Below are 18,908 nucleotides of genomic sequence, written 5' to 3'. Positions count from 1 at the left end.
AATTTACTATAAAGCTACAGTAGTTAAAACAGTTTGGAACTGACCTAGGATAGCAGTGTAGACCAATTGATTAGAATTGAGCTCCAGAAATAAATCCATACATCTAGTTCCAACTGATTTTGATAAGAGTACCGAGATTATTCAACGTGGAGGGAATAGCCTTTTTGACAAATCATGTTGGACATCTGCATGCAGAAGAATGATGTTGAAGTCCTACCTCATACTGTACAAAAATTTACTCTATTCAAATCAACAATTGAAGGTTAAAGATTCAGAGACAAAAACCAAAGGGTGAATCTTCATGACCTTGGATGAAGCAAAGGATTCTTAAGAACTAGAACACTGAGCAACAGAAAAAAACAGATACACTAAATCTCATCAAAATCATACAGAAGTTAGGACTTGGGATGCATCATTCAGTATCAGAGTGTCTGAATTTGAGTTCTGGTTCTGATTCCAGTTCTTGTTCATTTGCACTCTGGAAGGCAGCATGTGATGGCTCAAGTCGTCGAGTCCCTGCCACACATGCAGGAGATCTGGTTTGAGTTCTGAGATCTTGGCTTCATTCTGGCCCAGAACTACATTGCAGGCTTTTGAGGGGGTGAATCAGTGGTTGGAGGACCTACCTGTCTATCATTCTGTCTGTCTCTATCACTCTTTCTCTGTTTTTCTGCCTGACAATTAAAATGAAATAAGTAAATTTTTTTTAGGAAAAAAATCTTCAAATTTTAAAGTATTAAATAACATATTCCACAAAGTGAAAAGATGTTTTACAGAATGAGATACAGTTCATATATATGAAGAGTACATAGATTACAGAGATCTTTTATCACTCAAGCAAACAAACAACAAACAAAAAACAAGTTTAATAATATGCTGAACTAGAATAACCAGATAAACAAATGGGCAAAAACACATGCAAAGATTCTCTCGAGGGAAATAGGAATCAATGTATCACAGTGGGATACCACTTTAACACCACTATAATGATTACTATCAAAACAAACAAACAAAACAAGTATTGGTTGGATGTAGAGCAATTGGAACCACCATCCATTAGTCACTGCAATATAAAATGGCCCAGCCACTGTGGATAACAGTTTGCTGGTTTCTCAAAAAGGTAAACTTATAGGGGCTGGTGTGGCATGGTAGGTTAAGCTGCCACCTGCAGTGCTGGCATCCCATATGGGCGCCGGTTCAATTCCTAGCTACTCCAATTCCAAACCAGGTCCCTGTTAGTGTGCCTGGGATCATTGAAGGATGGCCCAAGTGCTTGGTCCCTGTACCCATGTGGGAGATCTGGGTGAAGTTCTGGCTCCTGGCTTCAACCTGACCCAACCTTGGCTGTTGCAGTCATTGGGGAGTGAACCAGTGGATGGAAGATTGTTTCTCTCTCTCTCTCTATGTAACTATGCCTTTCATATAAAATGAAAATTTCTTAGAAAAAAGTTAAACATGGAATTATCATATGACTTTACAACCCTACTCCTAGTCCTAGTTGAAAAAGGATACTTAAGGCCGGCACAGCAGCTCACTAGGCTAATCCTCCGCTTTGCGGCACTGGCACACCGGGTTCTAGTCCCGGTCAGGGCGCCAGATTCTGTCCTGGTTGCCCCTCTTCCTGTCCAGCTCTCTGCTGTGGCCCAGGAAGGCAGTGGAGGATGGCCCAAGTGCTTGGGCCCTGCACCCACATGGGAGACCAGGAGAAGCACCTGCCTCCTGGCTTCAGATCAGCGTGGTGCGCCGGCCGTGGCAGCCATTGGAGGGTGAACCAATGGCAAAGGAAGACCTTTCTCTCTGTCTCTCTCTCTCTCTCTCTCACTGTCCACTCTGCCTGTCAAAAGAAAGAAAGAAAGAGAGAGAGAGAGAGAGAGAGAGAAAGAAAGAAAGAAAGAAAAAAAAAAGAAAAAGGATACTTAAAAAATACTTGGACAAAGACATTTATAGCAGCACTGTTGAGAATAACCAAAGGATAGTTCAAATGGCCACTTAGGGTGAATATACAGGATATAGTCTAAACACACAGTGGAGTTATGATGTATCCACAGAAGTGAATGAAATACTGATACATGGTACAACATAATTGAACCTTGAAAGCACTGTGGTAAGTGAAAAAAGCCCAATACAAGACTGGGCTTATAAGATTCCATTTGAATTAAATAGGTAAAAGAGGTAAATTCATAGGGGACAGAAAGCTGATTGGTGATTTTCCAGGGCTGGGAGTTCAGAAATGTGGAAACAAAAAGCAATTGCTTAATGAGCACAGGGTTTTCATTTGCAAGGATAAAATGCTGTAATTAGACACAGTTGTCACACACACTGAATCTACCAAATGCCACTAAATTGTTTGCTTTAGAAAGAGTTGATTTGGGGGCAGGCATTTGGCCAAGTGGTTAAGCTGCAGGTTGGAATGCCAGCATCCCATGTAGGACTGCTTGGAGCTTGGATTCAAGTGCTGGCTTTGCTCTGTTTCCAGCTTCCTGCCAATATGCACCCTGGGAGGCAGCAGGTGATGACTCAAGTGGTCAGGTCTCTGCCCCCAGTGTGGGAGACCTGGATTGAGGATTGAGTTCCCAACTCCCAGTTTTGGCCTGGCTGACCCCAGCTGTTGCAGGCATTTGGGTAATGGATCCAGGGATGAAAGCGTTTTTTTGTTTGTTTGTTTGTTTTTGTGTTTTGTCTTTCTGCCTCTTAAATTCATTTTTTTAAAAGGAGTTAATTTTAAGTTATGTGAAAAGTTTTTTTTTACAGAAGCCTAAAGCATACACATTGTCATGCTATTAATGAATGCTTCCAAGTTCATAAATAGAAACTAAAGTTATATTCAGTGAAATGAATGCTACATATTTGAATGAGAATTCATAAAATTCTTAATCTATTTTTCTCAGTATAGTTTTCCATTCAAATGTAGATGGGCTGTTACTTACATACAGAGTATGTCATGGAAATACATTCTCTTTACTTTGTAACTTTACAGAAGACATTCCTATCTCAATTGGTACATACAAAATTTTTTAAAAGATTTTTTTCATTATCTATTTGAAAGTCAAAGTTACAGAGACAGAGAGAGGTCTTCCATACACTAATTCACTCCCCAAGGGGCTGCAGTGGTCAGGGCTGGGCTAGGCTGAAGCCTGAAGCCAGGAGCCAGGAGCCAGGAGCCTGGAGCCGGGAGCTTCATCTGAGCCTCCCATGGAGGTACAAGGGCCCAAACACTTGGATCATTTTCTATTGCTTTCACAGGATGATTAGCTGGGAGCAGGATTGGAAGTGGAGCAGCCTGAACTCGAACCAGTGTCCATATCGCATATCAGTAATGCAGGCAGTATCTTTACCCACTACGCCAAGCATTAATCTAATGTATATATACCTCAATAATATATACCTCAATATACTAGATCTGTTGTTTTTCCTATTTTCCTTGTCATATTTGCTGAAAAAATCTATTCCTAATAAATTTCAATGATTTCCATGGAGAATGAGTAATTTATAAATCAGTCCCAAACCATAAAAAGAAATAGTTGATAAAAGTGGTAGATTTGATTAGAAACTAATTACTAAAACACAATCAGCATTTTTTTACTTTTAACACAATCATATACCTTATAAAGATGTTCTTTTCTTTACTGTAATATGGAAAGTGCTGTAGAGTTCCAAAAATATCATCTACAGTGAATACAGGTGAGAATGAATAAAAAGAGGGGAGGGGTTCTCAAACCATTTCATTACAGGAAAATTTTCCAGGTTGGTTTCGGTAGAGAAGCCAAGCATCTTTCTCTCTTATGGAAGGGTGTCTGCTCTCAGAAACCTGGGGACAGAGGGTGAGAGCCAAGCCAAGCAATCAGCCAGAATCTCAGCCCTGCTCCTCAGGTTTCCTCTCCACCTGTGCCCTCCCCTCCCATCGCTCCCTGGTGCACAGCAGAGCTGTGCAGCTCCTCAGAGGCTCCCTGTGCATCTCCAGTAAGTGGAGGCCTGGAAACACTCAGCAGTGGTGGGGACTTGTCGCTCCCCCTCTTCGTGGAGGAACGACACAGGACCCTGCGCTGTTCTTTCGTCTGCTCGGCCCTCCCCGGGTTTGCTGCTGGTTCTTCCCGGGTTGGCTACCGACCCTTCCACCTCCGTGGAAGGGCGGTTCCCCCTGCCACATTCCCCACTTCCGCGGGGGAGCGGCACACCGCCAGCCGGCTCTCTCGGGGGCTGCTCAGATGTTATTTGGATGTTCCCGTTAGATGTTTCTGGTGCATGTTGTCTCTCTCCTCCTTTATAGTCCTCTTCCACCAATCCCAACTCTGCTACCCACACGCCGAGTACACTGCTCTCCTCCAATCAGGAGCAGGTCCTACAGTTTATTGGTTGAACTGGAGGCAGCTGTGTAGAAGCTGTTTCTCCCTTCTCAGCGCCATATTGTGGGAGAGCAGATGCATAGAATAAGTCTTAATTCCAGTAACTTAGTCTAGTCCGAGTTGCTCCCCACAGGGACTGGACAATGACACCCCTAAAATACGGTAGTCTTGGCATGCTGAGTGAGTTGACCTAAAGGAAATTAAAAGGCCTTAAAAGCAAGCTCAGAATCAAGGACCCTCTGACCTTGGCTGGCTTCTCCCTTGGACTCTCCCACTGAGCTCAAGGAAAGACTTTCCGTGAAGTCCTCTTTCCTGCCTAAAGACAGGATCCACCAAAGAACAGACAGCTACGCCAGCTCCAGGGCCCTTCCTTGAGCCTTCATTAGCTCCACTCCTACCACAGGTTCCTGCACACCTGGACAGCTTGTTCCCTAGTTCAGTCTTACCACCATCGTCTGCTCTATGGATCCCATAGCCTTTTTTCCTGCTTTTCTGTTGAGTTCAAGAACAATAATGGACCCTTCCGCTGGCATTCCCATTCTCCCCCTTCCTGATAGAAAACAGGGAGGAGGTGGATTAGTCTGAATTGTGTTGGACCTCTGTGATGTGATTTTCCCCTTTTGCACCTTGATAAATGTGTGTGCTTTTTCTCCCATTCATTCTATTTGCTGTCAGTTCATTCCAGCAAAGCTTCACAGGGTAGAGGGCAATTTCCATTCCATCCTACATGGGAATGGGGTTCCAGCAAAGGGAGGAATGAATTTTGCCAAAGATTTGTTCAGGAAATTCGCAAAAATAAAAAAGAAAATACAAACACAAAATTTGGAGCACCAGTTAAAATGTTACTAGCAGAGAAAAGTTTAGACTGTGAAAGAGAAACCATTTATTTTTGGTTGGAAATTTCTGCAAAGTTTCTTTACCAGGAAGGTTACAAATTCCTCATATCATACCAAATTCCCAGAACATTTTAGAAAAAAGTACTACTACCAACAGCAAGGGGTAATTCATTGACTCATAAAGTAATAATAATTGAAATACAGAAAAATGCCTGTTTAAGTCCTTGCCCATCTCTTAACTGGGTTGTTTGTTTCATTGTTGAGTTTCTTGAGCTCTTTAATCAGTTGCATAGCTTGCAGATAATTTCTCCTGTTCTGTCAGTTGCCTCTTCGCTTTGCTAACTGTTTCTTTTGCAGTACAGAAGCTCCTCAATTTGATGTAATCCCATTTGTCAATTTTGGCTTTGATGCTCTGTGGCTCTGTGATTTTTTCCCTAGAACTCTTTGCCTTTGTCAATATATTGTAAAGTTATTGGGTCATAGATTTAGGTCTGCTATCCATTTTGAGTGGATTTTTGTATAAGGAGTGAGATAGGGTTCTTGATTCATACTTCTGCATGTGGAAATCCAGTTTTCCCACCACCATCTGTTGAAGAGACTGTCTCTGCTCCAGGTATTGATTTTTAGCTCCTTGGTTGTAGATGCATAGACTTATTTCTGGGTTTTCTGTTCTGCTCCATTGGTCTACACGTTTGTTTTTGTGCCAGTACCAGGCTGCAAAACCAGAAAACTTTTGAAAATAACATATATGAAACTAATTACTGCTTCTAACCTGAAAAATTGATAAAGATTTCACAGATTGGTTTCTCCCAAAACCATCTAGTCCTGTTTCCACTGAACAAATACAATAAAAATATCCTATAGTGTATACTAAATGCAAAGTTTTTTTTTTTTTTTTTTTACACATGACTATGGCACTTTCAAATCTCTGTTCCTTAGTAATTTTGATTCCCTCCCCTCAAAATATTCTATCAATGAACTTTTAGGAAAGAACATTTTTTTTTTGTTCAAATCGTAATTACCCCACTTCTGATCCAGCTTTCTGTTAAAGCATGTGGGAGGCAGAGGGTGATGGTCCAAATACTTGGATTCATGTCACTCGATGTAGGAGACCCAGACGGAGTTCCTGGCTCCCGCCTTTGGCCCAGCCTATCCCTGACCATTGTAGGCATTTGAAGAGTAAAATAGTAGATGAAAGATCTCCCTCTCTCTTCTTCCCTCTCTCTCTCTGTCATTCTGACTTTTCAAATAAATTAATGAATCTTTTAAAAAAGTGGAAAAGGCACAAAAACCTAAACTAAGGAAAAGAAAGGAAAGAAATTGCAGTAAATCCTTCTTAGGTCCCATGATTCTCTGGACCAGTCTTAGGGGTCAGCCAACAAAAGGTCAATATGAAAGAATAAACTGGGAAAATAGAGGGAAGGAAATTTTTTGAGGTTTATACTAACAAAAACACCCAGGGTGTTGAGTTAAATTTTCATTTCAGATAAACAATGACTATGTTTAATTGTAAATATTGCTTCCTAAGGCATTTAGGAAACAATTGTCACTTTATAAAACTTATTTAATTAAAATTTAAAATTTTTTAAGATTTTATTTTATTTATTTGAAGGCAGAGTTACAGAGAGAGAGAGAGAGAGAACTCTTACATCTGCTGATTTGTTCCCCAAATGGCTGCAACAGCCAGAGCTGGGCCACACTGAAGCCAGGAGCCAGAAGCTTCTTCTCATCTCCCATGTGAGTGCAGGGGCCCAAGAACATGGGCCATCCTCTGCTACTCTCCCAGGTGCATGAGCAGGGAGCTGGATGAGAAGTGGAGCGGCTGGGACTCAAACCAGCACTCATATGGGATGCAGGCATGAAGGTGGCAGCTTTACCCACTATGCCACATGCTGGCCCCTGAAATTAAAATGTAGCAGTGCATCCTGCAATTCTTCTTGCCATCCTAGCTGGAGGGTTGGAGCCTCAGCAGGTGTCAGACACATCGTGGGTGGTCAGTTAAGGAATTTAAAAGTTGCCAGGGCACTTTGACTCTCTATGTGAACAGCAGTGCTGTGATCACAAGTTTCCTGGAAAACAGTTTGCCAAAGAATTTCAGTGCCGTCCCTTTCTGGGTTTGCAATGGGAGTATACTTCCAAATCTGTCTGTGACTATGAGGAACTTTGTGTTAAGTTCTGGCCAGAACACCTACTGCCCATCTAAGAGGCTCTATACATGTTTGATTTCATGTCTGCTGCATTAGTACCTGGATGACTACCATAAACAGTTGTGCTGCAAGTGAGCCGGCGCCGTGGCTCAATAGGCTAATCCTCCACCTTGCGGCGCCGGCACACCGGGTTCGAGCCCCGGTTGGGGCGCCGGATTCTGTCCCGGTTGCCCCTCTTCCAGGCCAGCTCTCTGCTATGGCCAGGGAGTGCAGTGGAGGATGGCCCAGGTGCTTGGGCCCTGCACCCCATGGGAGACCAGGAAAAAGCACCTGGCTCCTGGCTCCTGCCAGGATCAGCGCGGTGCGCCGGCTGCAGCGGCGGCCATTAGAGGGTGAACCAACGGCAAAAAGGAAGACCTTTCTCTCTCTGTCTCTCTCTCTCACTGTCCACTCTGCCTGTCAAAAAAAAAAAAAAAAACAAAAAAAAAAAAAACAAAAAAAAAAACAAACAGTTGTGCTGCAAGTGACACACAGCAGGATTATATTCATCATCTCTCAAGGAGGCAGAGGATAAAGCAGAGAAGTCAGAATAGTGTCCATAGCAGTAAAAGACAATTGAGAAAAATATACTGCCACCAGAAATGGGAAATTTAAAGAAATAAACTAGTTTTCTGTGTCACAGACAAGGATGGAATGAGTGAGATGAAATGAGGAGCTGAGGGCACAACATTTTCAGGGAGGACAGCAATGAAAAAAGCAAGCATGGCCGGCACTATGGCACAGTGGGTTAACACCCTGGCCTGCAGTGCCAGCATCCCATAAGGGCACTGATTCAAGTCCTGGCTGCTCCTCTTCCCATCCAGCTCTCTGCTATGGCCTGGGAAAGCAGTGGAACATGGCCCAAGTCCTTGGGCCCCTGTACCTGCGTGGGAGACCTGGAAGAAGCTCCTGGCTCCCGGCTTTGGATCAGCGCTGCTCCAGCCGTTGCGGCCAATTGGGGAGTCAACCAGCGGATGGAAGACCCCCCCCCCCCGCCTCTCCTCCCTCTCCTCTCTGCCTCTCCTCCTCTGTGTAACTCTGACTTTCAAATAAATAAATAAATCTTTTTTTTTTTTAAAGCAGAATCCCCTCCCTCTAGAAAAGCACAGATTGTTCGAGGATGAAGACAATACGTGAAGAAGTGAAACTCACAGGGTGCCCATGGTGCCAAGGGGGAAAAGGAAGGAAGGAGGGGAGGCTTCAGTGGTGGAAAGGGCACGGCAGAGAATGTGAAGAGCTGGGTGCTGGTCGTGGTCGCAGAAGGAGACACTGAGGAACACAGTCCTCCTGTTTTCCTGTACCCTTTTGTGTAATGTTTGCAACTTGCAGCTGTGACAGTCATCACTGGAGTTAAAGTCTGCAGACAAATTCAATACAGAAAGGACTTAGGAATAGAAACATGGAATACATTTGGATCTTACTAAATAATATCAACCCCAGTGTTATGTGAGATAACAAACTTCTACTTTTCAAAACCAATTGATATGAAAGGAAGATCGCTGAAGATGGAAGGGGACTTTGAAACGCACTGGAAGCAAGCTGAGGGAGTTTCAGCAGCTTTATATTCTCAGTGAAGTGAAATAATAACATCTCGGCAAAGTTTAGTTTCAGTAGACTAATGAAACATTTAAAAGCCGGCGCCGTGGCTCAATAGGCTAATCCTCCACCTTGCGGCGCCGGCACACCGGGTTCGAGTCCCAGTTGGGGCGCCGGATTCTGTCCCGGTTGCCCCTCTTCCAGGCCAGCTCTCTGCTATGGCCAGGGAGTGCAGTGGAGGATGGCCCAGGTGCTTGGGCCCTGCACCCCATGGGAGACCAGGAAAAGCACCTGGCTCCTGGCTCCTGCCAGGATCAGCGCGGTGCGCCGGCTGCAGCGGCGGCCATTGGAGGGTGAACCAACGGCAAAAAGGAAGACCTTTCTCTCTCTGTCTCTCTCTCACTGTCCACTCTGCCTGTCAAAAAAAAAAAAAAAAAAAAAAAAAAAAAAAAAAAAAAAACATTTAAAGAGCTGCATTAGGAAAAAGATAAATTAAAAGAATTACAAGTAGCAGTGAGTTTGGCTAATTGATAACTTCACAATGAGTCATTAGCAATTCAGGGGTCAAGCACTCTTCCAGCCACCAATAGATCACCTCCCATAAAAACCTACCACCTCCCAGGGACTCAGCTTACACAGGGCGAGCCCTAAGCTATCTGCCTGCTCATCATCTTGCACGCCTGCTTCTGCTTTTTCTCTGGGAGCAATTTCATACCCTTCCTTAGCAATACAACAATAATTGGATGCGTCTTATTGGAAGGAATATGCTATTTAATAACTTGTACCAACACATTTTCTCATAATTGATGCTAATTTTATTTTTCCCAGAGAGCTAACTGGGCTTGGGATCTGAAGGTTAATTACAAGCAAGTCTTTCATTTGCTGATTTGTTGTTAATGTGCTCCTTTCTTAATATCCCAAAACCTCTGGTGGTTCTAATGCTTATAACCAGCTACCAGTTCAGTATCCCACACACTGAAATTAACGGGAGAAAATAAGACATTCCTGGAAGAACTCTAATATTGCTACGGTGAGTAGTTGAGACAAGTCTGGGTATTGCCAGGCAGTCATTTTGCATTTGGTTGCTACACTTCTGCTTCTAGTGTAGATGGTCTTTCCTTTAATGGCCTGCCAAGGTCAAGAAAAACCCTTCAGGGGTAGGGCAGGATGAAGGTTAACCTAATGTACAACTGCGTTTTACATAATGTGCGTTCCCTGAAATACCAATTCTAACTCTAAATCTCACCAATGTCTCACCCATTCAAAATGGAGCAAAACCTTGTAGAAGGTAGTGTGATAGAGAATTATTTTTAAAGAATATGATAATATGATTCTCAGCTCGAGAAGAGCATTTAGCAGTGATAGAATACACATAATAAAAATATTACTTGTGTTTGACTTGTATAAACTCAGGGCTGCAGATAAGAAAGAAGGAAAGCTTAGATCTCTGTGTCATCATATTAAGTAGAGAAGTTGATAATTTTGAATGTAAATAAAGTATGTAGGGTAAAAACAATTATAGATAGGAAAAAACAAATAAATACAATATGACAGGTGAGAAAATATACTTAAGAACCAGGAAGAAATCATATTTCCTATAGACTAAAGGTCACATGCAATAATATTTTTTTAATTTGACAGGCAGAGTTAGACAGTGAGAGAGAGAGAGACAGAGGGAAAGGTCTTCCTTCCGTTGGTTCACCCCTCAAATGGCTGCCATGGCCGGCGCACTGTGCCGATCCGAAGCCAGGAGCCAGGTGCTTCTTTCTGGTCTCCCATGCAGGTGCAGGGGCCCAAACACCTGGGCCATCCTCCACTGCCCTCCTGGGCCACAGCAGAGAGCGGGACTGGAAGAGGAGCAAATGGGACAGAATTGGTGCCCCAACCGGGACTAGAACCTGGAGTGCCAGCCCCGCAGGCAGAGGATTAGCCTAGTGAGCTGTGGCACTGGCCTAAGGATTTTATATTTCTAATAGCTCCCTGATTATTCCAATTCTGTTCCTTCAGAGAAGTAGTAGGGCATAAGATTGTCAAGATACCTCGGATGCTTGGTAAAATTTGGACTGGTGCCATGGGTGCCACTTTGAGGCCCAGGGGTTCTGCATTATCTTCGCCCTCCCTCCCTCCGGCCGGCCTTCCTTCCTTCCTTCCTTCCTTCCTTCCTTTCTTCCTCCCATCTTTTCAAATTGGGGCTGGTGTTGTGACACAGCAGTTTACAGCAGCCACCTGCAATGCTAGCATTTCATATGGGCGCTGGCTGGTGTCGCAGTTGTTCCACTCCCCAGTCATCTCCCTACTAATGACCTGAGAAAGCAGTAGAAGATGGTCCTTGGGTCCCTGCACCCATGTGGGAGATGAAGGTCTCAGCTCTTGGGTTTGAACTCACTGAGTCCAGGCCTTTGAGGTCATTTGAAGAGTGAACCAGCAGATGGAAGGTCTCTCTCACTCTCTCTCGTCTCTCTGTAACTCTGCTTTTCAAATAAAACAAATCTTTTTAAAAAAATATATTGAAGAATAAAGATCACCAAAATTAAATTAAATTAAATTATTATGCTAATCATAAAAATATTTGAGGACCAACACAATACTTCCTGAGACACTAAACACTTCATTAAGAAATGATTAACAAAGGAATCAAAAGGAAGATTATTAAGCCAAATAGAATACAAGTAGAACATATCCAGATTGTAGAGAAAAGGGAGAATGAAAATTATAAAAGAGAATGAGAAATGTACTAACATAGTGAAAATTCTGAATAAATATGTAATTGAGTATACAAGTTGAGGGGTATATAATATAAAAGTCAAGAACTTTCAAATCTATGAAAGATGCTGAGGTATGAATTCTAATGGTACTACAAAATTCAAATACAATTAAAAACAGAAAATGACATCTAAACAATTCACAGTAGAACTTCTGAAAATCACAAAGAATACAGTCTGGAAAAAAAAAGGAAAAAGAAGAAAAAAGTTGCATTATCTCCATGAAACAACAGTAAGAGGGAAAACTGACTTTCCACTAAATCTTCAGAAACCTGGAGAAAATGGGTCAGTCTCTTTAAAATGCTAAGTGAAATGAACAGCCCACTTCCATTTCCATAACAACCTCTTGAAATCCTAGCCTTCCATATTGGAATGCCAATTGGAATTCTGGCTGCCTTTTTTTTTTTTTTTTTTTTTTTTTTTTTTTTTTTTGACAGGCAGAGTGGACAGTCAGAGAGAGAGAGACAGAGAGAAAGGTCTTCCTTTGCCATTGGTTCACCCTCCAATGGCCGCCGCGGCCGGTGCGCTGCGGCCTGTGCACCGCGCTGATCAGAAGGCAGGAGCCAGGCGCTTCTCCTGGTCTCCCATGGGGTGCAGGGCCCAAGCACTTGGGCCATCTTCCACTGCACTCCTGGGCCACAGCAGAGAGCTGGCCTGGAAGAGGGGCAACCGGGACAGAATCCGGCGCCCCAACCAGGACTAGAACCCGGAGTGCCGGCGCAGCAAGGCAGAGGATTAGCCTATTGAGCCACGGTGCCAGCCCTGGCTACCTTGTATCCAATCCACCTTCCTGCTAATGTAACTGGGAGAGCATCAAATGATGACCCAGGTACTTGGGCCCCTGCCAAGCATGCAGGAGACCAGGAAGGAGTTACAGGCTCCTGACTTTGGCCGGACTAGATGTGGCTGTTGCAGCCACTTAGGGCATGAATCAGCAGATGAAAGATCTCTCTCCCTCATTCTCTCTCTTGGTCACTCTGTCTTTAAAATAAATAATCTTCAAAATTAAATAAAATAGGGGCCGGCATGTGGCAGAGTGGGTAAAGCTACTGCCTGCAATGCTGGCATCCCATATGGGTGCCAGTTCGAGTCCTGGCTGCTCCACTTCTGATCCAGCTCTCTGCTATGGCTTGGGAAAGCAGTAGAAGATGGCCCAAGTCCTTGGGCCCCTGCACCCACATGGAGACCCTGAGAGGGCTCCTGGCTCCTGGCTTCAGATTGGACAGCTCCGGCCGTTGCGGCCAACTGAGAATGAGCCAGAAGATGGAAGACCTCTCTCTCTCTGCCTCTTCTTCTTTCTCTGTGTAACTCTGACTTTCAAGTAAATAAATTAATCTTTAAAAAATGAAATTAAATAAAATAAAGGCAGGTCATTTCTCCTTCTAGTTAAGAAACAGAAAAACATGAAATAAATTAATTATATTAATATATTCCTTATATTAAATTATAAATTAAATATAATATTAAATAATAAGTATTATATATTATATAAATAAATTATATTTTATATTATATATTTCCATATGAACATAAATAAGTACTTAATAATAAATTGAATAGTCCTTATATTAATTATAAGGAAATTGCATGAAATATAAATCACACTTTTCTTAATATCATGAGTGATGGATGCAAGGAAGACGTGAGCTGAGGTTGAAAGCAAAATAAGCCCTTTACAGTTGAGCAAACAATGTGCAGCCACACAGCTAGAATGAGATGCCTGGTCCTGGTTCCCACAGAGGGAGCAGGCCTGCCATTGGTGAGGGGCTGTGAAAAAAATCAGAAGAAAGGGTCCAGTCTTGGATGAAAGCAGAGGTGGCTGGGACCCACTGTCATTATGAGGAACTTCAAATACAAAATGATTAACTTAAGAGTCTTCTGGCTCCAGTAATTATGGAATAGTTTCTATCAGACTAAGATGCCCACTAGGAATATAATTGTAACCTTGGAAGACAAAAAGAATGTTTTGAAACCTAGAAGCAGTAAACAACAAACAAAATAGACAGAAACTGTCGGGAATTCAACATTTGACTTTTCCCAAGACCACACAACATAGAACATGGAGAATGAAATGCAAAAATCTCTGATTTTATGAGCTTGGGGTATCATAGATGAAATTTTGGGCTACCAGAAGAGCGGACATCTGACAATGAAAATAAAATGAAGGAGAAAGATTTGGGGCATAGTGCCCCTAATATGTGTCCCAATACCCTTAAGGGTGGGAATTACTTCAACAGCTAGGATGTCACTTGGGATGCCTGCATCACAGACAGGTGTGACTGGTGCACATCTTGCCTGAGTTCCCAATTCCTGCTTCCTGCTGATGTGCATGCTGACAGGCAGCGGTTGATGGCTCAAGTAGTTGGGTCCCTGCCACCCTCATAGGTGACGTGAACTGAGCACAGAGCTCCTGGCTTCTGCTTGGCACAGCCCTAGCTGTTGCAGTCACTTGGAGAGTAAACCATTGGATGGAAGATCTCTCCTTCTCTCATCTTTCTCTCTCTCTCTCTCTTTCTTATATGTGCTTTTCAAATAAAATGAAAATAAATAAAAGAATTTTTTAAAAACGCCTTTAATCATTAGCAAACCTTGAAATGCACTTGAATCAGGGAGACTAGGAAAGCTGGTAGAAAGCGAGCTAGCTGAAGCCTGGAAGAATGCGTGTTTATCCTAGATGATGTCCCTACCAGGGAGGCAGAGCTGAGACTGTGACTTGCACCCCTTTAGAGGGCTTCTAGGAATCCCAGGCGTTCCACTGACAATCTAAAAGAGCCGCACCTTTCAAGTATAGGCTATGTCCCAGACCTAAGTGTTTTTCCTTGTATTCATGGTGATATTGAAATGCAGCTGCCTAAGATATAAAAATAAAGCTCATGAAGTTCACAGTGATCAGTGAGTAACACAAGGGAGAGGAAAACAACAGCACACTCAACAGAGGGAGACAGAATTCAGAACACATCATCCACAATGTTAACAATTCAAGGACTATAAGATAAGAAGAAACAGGACAGTGTGGAGTATATGCAAAGTCAGAAACGGTCAACAAACATGCCATGAGAGGAATGAAATGTTACAAAAAACAAACAAGATGTCAGTCACCATTTCTTAAATATTCAAAACATAAATAAAAATATGGAAACCAAGGATATACAGGACAATCTTAGCATAGAAATGAACACTAAAGTCTAGACCCAGATGGAAAGTTTAGAATTGAATTGCAATATATTAAAGAATAAATTTCACTCTAATTTGATTGAGATGACAAAAGCAAGTCAGAAAAATGAATGCCAGGTTGAAATATATAATCTGGACTATGCCACAGAAAAAGAAAATAGGAAAAGATAAAACATAATGTTGGACAGCATCACATGGCGTAATGCATTTGAAATTGCAATCTGAAAGAGAAAATAGAAAGGCTGGGGTTGCAAACATATTTGAAATCCACAGGATAAAATTTTCCTAAATTTAATTTTCCAAAACATGCAAAAATTGGGGAAAAGAGAGTCAAATCTAAGCAGAATAAGCAAAATATTGACACATCACAATCAACAGACTTATGATTAGAAGTAGAGAAGACACCAGTGCTGTGGTGTAGACAGTAAAGCAGCTGCCTGAGGTGCTGCTATCCCTTATGGGCACCGGTTTCAGTCCCAGATGCTCCACTTCCAATCCAGCTCCCTTCTAATGTGCCTGAGAAAGCAGTGAAAGATGGCCAAGTGCTTGGGCCCCTGCACCCATGTGGGAGATCCAGAAAAAGCTCCTGGCTCCTGGCTTTGGCCTGGCCCATCTCAGGCTGTTACAACCATTTGGGGAGTGAACCAGTGGATGGAAGATTTCTCTCTCTCTCTCTCTCTCTCTCTCTCTCTCTCTCTCTTTCTAACTCTGCCATTCAAATAAATAACTAAATCTACAAAAACAAATAAAAACTTAAAAAAAGAAAAAGATCCTGAAATAATCAGACCTTAAAAACAGATGTATAGAAGAACCACAAAAATAATGAGTGTTGATTTCTCAAAAGAAAGAAGAAAGCCAGAAGAAAACAGAATATATTTAGAGACTTAGTGAAAAACAACAAAGAAAGAAAAAAATTACCAACCCAGAATTCCATAGTATGTGAAAATATCTCTCAAGTAGGAAGACAAAAATAAATTTACCAATGAAATAGTATCCTTCCAAATAACCCATGAGTTAAACAGGGAATCGCAAGGGAAATAAGAAAGTATCTGAAACTAAATGATAACATTAGCCCAGTTTGTCATAACTTGTGAAATGCATAAGCACAGTACTAACTGGGGGATTTATAGCTTTAAATGACAATACTATGTCAGATAAGAAAAAGATTAAATAAATGAGGGAAACATAAGCCTTAAAAATTAATGAAGAATATCAAATTAAACTCAAAATAAGTAGAAGTTAAAAAAACTAGAATGAAATAAAATGAAGAAAAATAATAGCGAAAATCAATGAAGCAAAAAAAAAGTTGGATTTTTGTTAACATAATAAAACGGATAATCCCCTAGTACCACTAGTTAACAACAAGAGCAAAAATACAAGCCGTCATTATTAGAAAGACAACGAGGGCCTGTATGAGCAATTCCCCAGCTGTCTTCCACCGCATTACACTTCTTTTCTAGTAATATCAATTTAAGAGAAACATAGTTCTCATTCCTTTTTATTTGATTCTAAACCTTAAGTTGCTAAATCTTGTATATGTGTGTATATTTGCTTTAACCAATATATTTCTAGAGCTTATCATATAATTATTCTCAGCAAGATGGGCCTGAGAGAAATTTTAATGAAACAAGAATTTTTGGAAGGAAGCAAAGTAAAAATTTCTTCTTCGAGAAAAAGTATTTAGATAGCTGAGATATTATTCCCATATTTGGAGTCAAAATATTAGCAGAACACAGTTTATTGTAAGAGTACAGTACTAGGTCAAGAGAGGAAAAACATCATGCAGCTATCTGAAAACAGCTAGCTTAAGCTCATAAATCTCTGCTTTGTTGAAAGAAACGCTCCATGTTTTTCAAATTCTGCACGATTGGTTTTCTAAGGGAATGTAACAACGTTTTCTCATAGGATCTAGCCTTCTTCAGCAGTATTAAGGAGAACCAAGAGGAGGAGCTCTGGGGTCAGCATTGTGGCACACGGATCAAGATGTCACCTGCAATGCTAGCATCTCAAATGAGGGCTGATTCGGGTCCTAGCTGTTCTACTTCCAGCCCTCCACTAATGAGCCTGAGAAAGCAGAAGCAGATGACCCAAGCACCTGGATTCTTGCCACCCACCTGCTGAACCTGGATAGAGTTTTGGGCTTCTGGTTTCAGCTTAAGCCAAGCCTGGCCATTATGGCCATTTAGGGAGTAAATCAGTGGATGGAAGACCTCTCTCGATGGAAGGTCTTTCTCTCCACCTTTCTTGCACACTTTGGGCTCTGCAAGGAGGGGATGGGCTACGGGGACCGGACCAGCACTTTCTGTGGGACCCCCGAGTTCCTGGCGCCGGAGGTGCTGACGGACACGTCATACACGTGGGCCGTGGACTGGTGGGGGCTAGGGGTGCTGCTCTACGAGATGCTGGCTGGCGAGTCCCCGTTCCCAGGGGACGACGAAGAAGCGGTGTTCGACAGCATCGTCAACGATGAAGAACGCTATCCCCGCTTCCTCCCGGCCGAAGCCATCGGCATCATGCGCAGGCTGTTGGGGAGGAAGCCGGAGCGCCGGCTGGGGTCCAGCGAGCGCGACGCGGAGGATGTCAAAAAGCAGCCGTTTTTCAGGACGCTGGGCTGGGACGCCCTGCTGGCCCGGCCCCTGCCGCCACCCTTCGTGCCCACGCTGGCCGGCCGCACGGACGTCAGCAGCTTCCACGAGGAGTTCACGGGCGAGGCCCCACGCTGAGCCCGCCCCGCGACGCACGGCCCCTCACCGCCGCCGAGCAGGCAGCCTTCCGGGACTTTGACTTTGTGGCTGGGGGCTGCTAGCCGCCCCCCTCTCCTGCCCGCCCCCTGACCCAGGGATCCTAGTTTTTAAAAAAGGCCCTTGGGGTTCGCCTCGCCTCCCCCCCCCCCAAAAAAAAACACCTCTGCCTTCCAAATAAACAAATAAATCTTAAAAAAAAAAAAAAAAAAAAAAAAAAAAAAACAGTAGGAGTTCTAGTCCACACAGGCCCAATAATTTAAGAAAGAAGTTGACCGACCCTTTGGAGGCAGCTTGGTGTTAGCTATGGTAGGGAAAGGGGAATGCCCAAGGTAGCACGAAACTGTGACATCAAGCCTAGTTCATCCACCCTTTCCACCTGGACATCTCCTGGGCATATTCTCAGCAGCCAGAAGTCTTAGATTCCAGCTTCTGTGCTATCAGGCGCTGTCCTGTCTTAGCATGAGGCGCCTTGTACACCCAACCCTCTCCTCACCCACATCACTAACCTAAGTTTTATCACAGAATAAAATAAGCAGCCGGCGCCGCGGCTCACTAGGCTATAGGCTAATCCACCGCCTGCAGCGCCGGCACTCCAGGTTCTAGTCCCGGTCGGGGCCCCGGATTCTGTCCCGGTTGCCCTCTTCCAGGCCAGCTCTCTGCTGTGGCCCGGGAGTGCAGTGGAGGATGGACCAAGTGCTTGGGCCCTGCACCCCATGGGAGACCAAGAGAAGCATCTGGCTCCTGGCTTCGGATCAGCGTGGTGCACGGACATCAGCAACTTCCAGGAGGAGTTCATTCACGGATGAGGCCCCCACGCTGAGCCCGCCCCATGATGTGTGGCCCCTCACCGCCGGCCATTGGAGGGTGAAACAAAGGCAAAGGAAGACCTTTCTCTCTGTCTCTCTCTCTCACTGTCTAACTCTGCCTGTCAAAACAACAACAACAACAACAACGACAAAACAGGCATTAAAAAACAATGCCTCCCGCCGGGTATTAGTCCCAATTGCTCCTCTTCCAGTCCAGCTCTCTGCTGTGGCCCAGGAGTGCAGTGGAGGATGGCCCAAGTGCTTGGGCCCTGTACCCCATGGAGACCAGGAGAAGCACCTGGCTGCTGGCTTCAGATTAGTGCAGTGTGCCGGCCGCCGCGACCATTGGAGGGTGAACCCACGGCAAAGGAAGACCTTTCTCTCTGTCTGTCTCTCTCACTGTCCACTCTGCCTGTCAAAAAAAAAAAAAAAAAAAGAATAAAATAAGCAAAATTAGATACCAGAATGCCGTCAAGTGTGACCAAGAAGGCAAGAATATGAGTCTTTCATATGCTTTTGAT

At 43.5% G+C, this 18,908-nt stretch overlaps 1 pseudogene; it reads left to right on the top strand.

Annotated features, from left to right (window-relative positions):
• Positions 1-16,478: 16,478 nt before the first annotated feature.
• LOC127487769 (serine/threonine-protein kinase N1-like) lies at positions 16,479-17,715 on the top strand (annotated as a pseudogene).
• The last annotated feature ends 1,193 nt before the right edge of the window (positions 17,716-18,908 follow it).

This window comes from Oryctolagus cuniculus, chromosome 16, assembly GCF_964237555.1.
Source record: "Oryctolagus cuniculus chromosome 16, mOryCun1.1, whole genome shotgun sequence".
NCBI classification, from domain to species: domain Eukaryota; kingdom Metazoa; phylum Chordata; class Mammalia; order Lagomorpha; family Leporidae; genus Oryctolagus; species Oryctolagus cuniculus.
This window is presented reverse-complemented; position numbering and strand designations above follow the sequence as displayed.